At 46.3% G+C, this 6,663-nt stretch overlaps 1 protein-coding gene across 1 annotated transcript in view; it reads right to left on the reverse strand.

Moving 5' to 3' along the window:
* The window catches only part of RESF1 (retroelement silencing factor 1), a 40,415-nt gene extending 35,304 nt beyond the window's left edge, over positions 1 to 5,111 (reverse strand). The window contains exons 1-2 of the mRNA XM_065416178.1: positions 4,884 to 5,111; positions 884 to 1,017 (exon numbers count right to left, since the gene is read on the reverse strand). The gene's annotated coding sequence lies outside the window, so the exon portion shown is untranslated. The remainder of the gene's footprint in view (positions 1 to 883; positions 1,018 to 4,883) is intronic.
* Positions 5,112 to 6,663: the final 1,552 nt, after the last annotated feature.

Raw genomic sequence — 6,663 nt, forward strand, 5'->3', positions numbered from 1 at the left:
GCAGGAGATATCTCCCTGTTCCTTCACTTTCTGGAGGAGAGGGTACTCAATCTCAATTCCGCTCCATCCCAATCTTCTCCCTACTGCTCTCTCTGCTCCTGAATGTCTACTTTTATACTATCCTATCAGCTCCTTACTGCAAATGGTCACTGCCAGTTGTTTACTTCAAAGTTATGATCTGCTGATCTTTCATCCCCTTGGCTTTCTGCTAATTTTATGTTATTTACCTCATTTGAAGCTCAAGCAATCTTTCCCCTTCTGCACCACACAAGCTCACCTGTGATGACCCATCATTGTTTTATTTTATTTTTTTACTACTTTAACCTTTCTGCCCTTGACCTATTTTCAGTGACCATGTGACCCGCAGCATCCAATGGTATGTGACATGCAGCTTCTAATGGTAGAGTGATTTTTGCTTACTCCAAATGGAAGCTAGGGACACAAAATGGAGTCTGAGGAATTTCTTAGATATCAGAATGTCCTTACTGAAATTTTCTCCCTCATGTTTTAACCTTATTTAACTTACCTAATCAATAAGCCAATGACAGCTGTAACTATTTAATCACTACTTATACTCCTGGGGGAATTCTGCACCAAAAAATTAAAAATTCTGGAACAAGTTTCTTGAGGGAGACGGGAGGAACTGTTAGGGAGCTTCCCCCATGCAGACCCTGGCTGACCCCTAGCCTCTCCCATTCAGTCAGGCACTTGTCCCTCCACCCACACTCAAGACACCCACTCCCCCATCCCTATGTGGCCCTGCACCTCCACTCCCATTCAGCCACTGCCCCAGTCTGTCCTTCCCCACTAGCCCTTATGAGCCCCTGTCTGTGGACGCCCCTGTTTGTGGACCCCCCCCAGCAGCCCCACACTGTCTCCTGACCTGGCCCTACAGGCGCGGTGAAGAAGGCTCTGCAGGCTCTTTCTCTTCCCTAGCTGACTGGCAGCAGCTGCTGTGTTCTATCACCCTCTGGTGGGCAAAAGATGGAACTGCAGCAGCTTTTCAGCAGAAGTTTTCTGTACAAAAAAAATAAAAATATGCACAGCTCATTAATTATGCACACATGGAGTGGCGCAGAATTCCCCCAAGAGTATCCTGAAGCCATCTGTGGCCATAATTATCTCTTAGTGACTTAGATATTAATCAATTCATTACTCAATGGTTTGCTGTTACACTGATTATAGAACATCTCTCTTACAATAAATGTTCCCTGCCCATCTGGTCAATTACATTGCCCATTTATGACAACCACCAACCTTTGTTAATTAGTCCTTTCTGCTTCTGGACTATGTCAGCAAGGTCAGAATAAGGAGAGTGGATATTACAGTACAGTCCTATTAATAACAGATGTTAGTCTCACAGTAGCTCAGTTTAAAATAAAGCACTATTGTAGACAAACTTTGGCCAACACAGCAAGAATTCTGGAATTTTTGGCCAAAGAATCATGAGCTTAATACACAAAGAATTATAAAAGATTAATATTTACTAGCACTGGTTTACATAATTGGTAAGCTGAAGACACCTGTTTCAGGGATAAGGTCAGCAGGAACCATTGTGGTCATCTAGTCTGACCTCCTGTATAACATAGGCCAAGAACATCCTCAAAATAATTCCTAGGTCACATCTTTTAATAAGAAGATCCACACTTAAATCTAAAAATTGTCAGTCATGGAGAATCCACCACAACCCTTGGTAAATTGTTCCATTGATTAGTTACTCGCTATTAAAAATGTATCCCTTATTTCAAGTCTAATTTATCTAGCTTCAACTTTCAGCCATTGAATCACGTTATATCTGCCTCTGCTAAACTGAAGATTCCATTATTAAACATTTGTTCCCCCTGTAGATTCGTATAGACTAATCAAGTCACCCCTTAACTTTCCCGTGGTTAAGAAGAATCAACAGCTATTAGCCAAGATGGTCAGGGATACAACCCCCAAGCTTGAGTTGGCCCTAAATCTCTGACTGCCAGAAGCCAGGTGAGAAACAGGGGAGGATCATTCCAACTGCCCTGTTTGGCACACTCTCCCTGAAGCTCTGGTACTGGCCACTGACAAACAGAGAGAGGATAGTAGGCTAGATCAACCATTGGCCTGACCCAGGTTCTTAGAAGTATACACTGAGTTCTTTGAATCTACTATTATCAGGCATGCTTCCTAATCCTTTTATCATTCTGACTGCTCTTCTCTGAACCCTTTTCAATTGTTCAATATCCTTCTTGATAAAATAATGGATTGTTCAATCATAAAAGATATCTGTAGCCAGATCATTATGACAAAACATCCGTTAGAAGCAACAGAGGGTCCTGTGGCACCTTTAAGACTAACAGAAGTATTGGGAGCATAAGCTTTCGTGAGTAAGAACCTCACTTCTTACCCACGAAAACTTATGCTCCCAATACTTCTGTTAGTCTTAAAGGTGCCACAGGACCCTCTGTTGCTTTTTACAGATTCAGACTAACACGGCTATCCCTCTGATACTTGACATCCGTTAGAGTGGTTCCTGATAAACTAAAAGCATCTATCAGAAGATCATTACTTCATCAATTACAGAAAACAGCTACCCACTCCTCAATCACAAGTAGCCCTTTTCTGGCTATCTGGACACATTTCCTAATAGTCAATGGGTCAGAGGACACACAACCCCTTACTAATATGCTACGGTCAAGCAAAATTCAGCTTATTGATAACACAATAGGGCAGATAAAGTTAAGCTTAAATACAAAGAATTATAAACACAAAGCATGGTGGGGCTCTGGCTCACCTACAAAGAATCAAAGTGTAGTCATAAGTTACTATGGTGAGGTTATTTTTTTTTTTTTTTAAGTCATCCCGTGAGGCTGGCTAGAGTAAGGAACCCTGCTATTAGCTCAATGGCCCAAAAAAAACAAGGTTGAGAGGGCTGGACAACATGGTTATTAAGACTCACAATCTTCAGCATTCCAATAGCTTTTTGAGACACAGACCAAGCCTCCTCAGCTTTTATTTGTAGAGAACCTTCCAATGGCATGAGCACGAGTTTATGGAGCAAGTTTTAGTGATTCTGTTTTTGTATTTCCTTTTTCCGCTGTATGCTTTGGCCTTGCAAATAGCATAAACTATGTTTTCAGTGCACTTCAGAGAATTCCAGTTCATCATATCTGTGATGCTAACAATTTATGTCCATTACGATGAAAGTTTTCTTCTTCTTTAGCTCTACAGATTGGTTTGGTAGTTCAGTCACACCACTCAGCTTCTGGGTGTCCCTTCTAGCCAAGCCAGAGTTTTATATCCTCACAATATAACCTTAGATGCGCATTAATGGTTCTAGGCTGAATCATAAATGCTAGTCCTAAATGGACCATGGTATTGAGGGATATATGGAGATCAGCATATGGCACAAAAACTGATGACTGGGGGATTTTTATTTACATTACCATCTTGAATTGAACATGAAAACATCTTTGGAAACTATATTTTTCTTTGTGTTCAAAAGAATTCTAATCTGCACTGTAATCTATAAAGGTTCGTATATCGTGGTCACCACCTTTCTATCTGAGCACAGTCTGACCTGATGTGGAACAGGAATCTGAAGGGTCTGCCCCATCCCAGGTGAGTGCCCTGGGCTATGGCAGGTCTTTCTAGTCTCTCTGGTTGAAACTGTTCAAATGTATATAAAACAGTTAAAGGAGGGTTAGACGACTAAAACTAATGTGATATGTCCAAGACAAAACATGGAACTCAAGTTTTAGAAATAGTGGAAATCTCAACACCATCAAACAAAACTGTTAGTGAATTGAGTTACTTTGCAGTCATACTAACCTTTATTGTGAAATCCAACTAGTAGTTCAAATTGTCCTAACCTGTTCTTTTTATATGCAGAATAGGTCAGAAGCAAGATGCATGTTGTGTTGCTGTTTGCCAGATATGAACTGGGTGCTAGGTACAGTTAATGCAGATGTCTCTATGGGCTACTGACATCCTCCTGAATGCTGTGTACAAAACCACTGAATCATTCCGTTTATACTATTTGAACTAGTACCATCCAAATCTAAATGCACTAAGTTCTGTTTTTAAACGCCAAACAGTTCTGAATAACAGGAACACTAAAGTATCATTATTTCTATATTATACATAAATACACACGCAGAGTTTATTGTTCGAGACACAACTAATCACTGCGTTTCCCTACACATACCCCCTGAAAACCGTAATGAAGAACTGCGGAGCATCGCGCACCCAGGAGGCTCACCCCTGGGAATTTTATATCCTTTGTGCGATCCCAGGGAGCCCGTTTTAGTAACAGCAACTCGACGCGGGCTGGAACAGTGATCAACCTGGGGACACGCCTGGGCCTCAGGCTCCTTCCCTTGGCACCGGTGACAGGGAAAGCGGGGAGGCGCCGCTCCCTCCTGAGGCCCAGAGACAAAGCGCCCGCGCCAGCCGCTCAGAACCCCCAACCCCTCTTCGGATCGGCGGCGTCTCGCAAAGCAGCGAGGCCGGCTCCAAACACGCCCGGCTTTGAAGATCTGGGCGGAGGCAGCTCTCCCCCCACCCCCGCCCGCGGCTCCCTGGGGCCGCTCGCCCCTCCCCCCACTAGGGGGTCCCCTAGAGCCGCGGAGACCGGCGCAGGCTGATGACCCGCAGCTCCCTCCCCTCTCGGAGGAGCAGCGACGCGACCCCCACCCACTGGGGCAGCGAGACTGATGCGCCCCCCCCGCTTGCGCTGCGGAGGGGCGCAGATGCGCGGGCGGGGGGGGTTATCTCCACACTCCGCCTCGGTTCAGCGAGCTGGGGGGGCGGGCGGGGAGTCCTCTTGCCCAAGCGCCCCGGAGCCCGGCCGCCACCTCTCCCGCGCGCTCCCCAGCCGGCCGCTTGGGACGCCGCCGCCGCCGCGCAGGTACCTGAGCATGTAGCGGGCTCGGAGAGGCGGGCGGGCGGGACGGACGGTGCCGGTGAAGCGCAGCTGGCGGCGGGAGCTGGAACGAGGCGCGACCAATGGAGTGGGGAGGGGGGCGAATCCGTTGTTGGTCCCCAGAGAGCGCGAGCCGTTGCCTCTGCTCTGCTCGGCTCGCACTCGATCTCTCGCGCGGCCCAAGCGCCGCGTTCCAACCCGGTCCCGGACTGACCCGCAAACTGCCCAACCCCGCCCCGCCCCGGCTGCCTGGACCCGCCCCCAGGAACGCTCGCCCCAGAGGAGCAGGCGGCGGCAGAAAAGCTGCGTGTCGCGCGGTCCTAGCGTCTTCCGAATTCCAACCGCTCTCCCTTTCCCCCCCGCTAGCAGAGGCCAGCGGCAGGCACCCAAGCCGAGTGAGGTGGGCTGCCGTCTGGCCCCCAAGGCTGCCCTGCAGCCGCTCCGAGTCCCGCAGCCGCGGTGGGCGGACCTGCTGGGGCAAAGTTTGGTGGAGGGCGGGTTGCAAGCAGTGAAGAAGCTTTTGCAAGGAATTGGAATTTGTTTAGCAAAGAGAGTCCCCCGCTGATGCAGTTGGGTCAGTTGATCACTGAAAACAAAAATGTGAAATAAAAAATATCCTCCCCCCCCCATTGGAATAAGCCCAGGAAACACTAGGGGTAGGTTTGCTGAAAATTCATAAATTTGCAAATAAAACAAAACTATGTTATTGTCGTTATTGATTGATTGCAGAAAACAAATAACAAAGGGAAGCGACCTCTGCTACACACTGGGCAGCAAAGTCACTTAGTCCAGAATCAGAGTGACCTGACCACGTTGAGAGTTACACCAGTGTTGATGATAATGGAACTAGACTCCCATCATGCTTTGAGCTAGGCCAAAGGAGAAGGGGGAAAATACTTTCTGAAAAAGCAATGTTGCAATGGCAATTTCCATATAATGAATGAAATTATGCTAAAAGACTACAAAATCAGTTCTCACTAGCAGATGCATGAGAAGTGTACTTTGCTTTTATTTCTGTAACTACAAACATAATTGAATACAGTGTTTGTGTAACTAATATAAGAAAGTAGCTAGTACTAAAGTGAAATATATGTAGAGTGCTTTGTATGCATGCTTAATTGTATCACTTTGGAGTGCACTGAAGATGAATGCTTTAATTTCTCTACCTGCAAAAAGCTTAGCAGAACCTGTCAAACTGTTGCGCCAGCTGCAGAGCCATACCAGGAAAGACAGGAGAAGATGAATGATTTTGTTGATGCTTAACCAACACTCCTTCTGTACCAAGCTAAAGCTAGTGTAGGATATCTTTATGTTTGCTGACTTCTGGAAAATTATGATCAAAACAAGATAAGAACCTGGTAAGAACTGTTGTAGAAATCTTGGGTAATGCATAGAGAATTCCATCAGTCATAAACAAGTGTCCTATATAGTGTGACAGACCCAGACCAGTGGGGTACAGGAGTCTGGTAGAGGGCAAATATACTGGTCACTGGATGAGTAGTTTTCTGTTCCCTGAGTGACCAGAGCAGGGGCTGCACTAGAGTAATCAGGAACCTGCTAGAACCAGTTAAGGCAGGCAGCCTAATTAGGACACCTGGAGCCAATTAAGATGAAGCTGCTAGAATCAATTAAGGCAGGTTAATCAGGGCACCTGGGTTTTAAAAGGAGCTCACTTTAATTTGTGGTGTGTGTGAGAGGAGCTGGGAGCAAGAGGTGCAAGGAGCTGAGAGTATGCTGCTGGAGAACCGAGGAGCACAAGCGTTATCAGA

Source organism: Emys orbicularis, chromosome 1 (assembly GCF_028017835.1).
Source record: "Emys orbicularis isolate rEmyOrb1 chromosome 1, rEmyOrb1.hap1, whole genome shotgun sequence".
Lineage (NCBI taxonomy): Eukaryota > Metazoa > Chordata > Testudines > Emydidae > Emys > Emys orbicularis.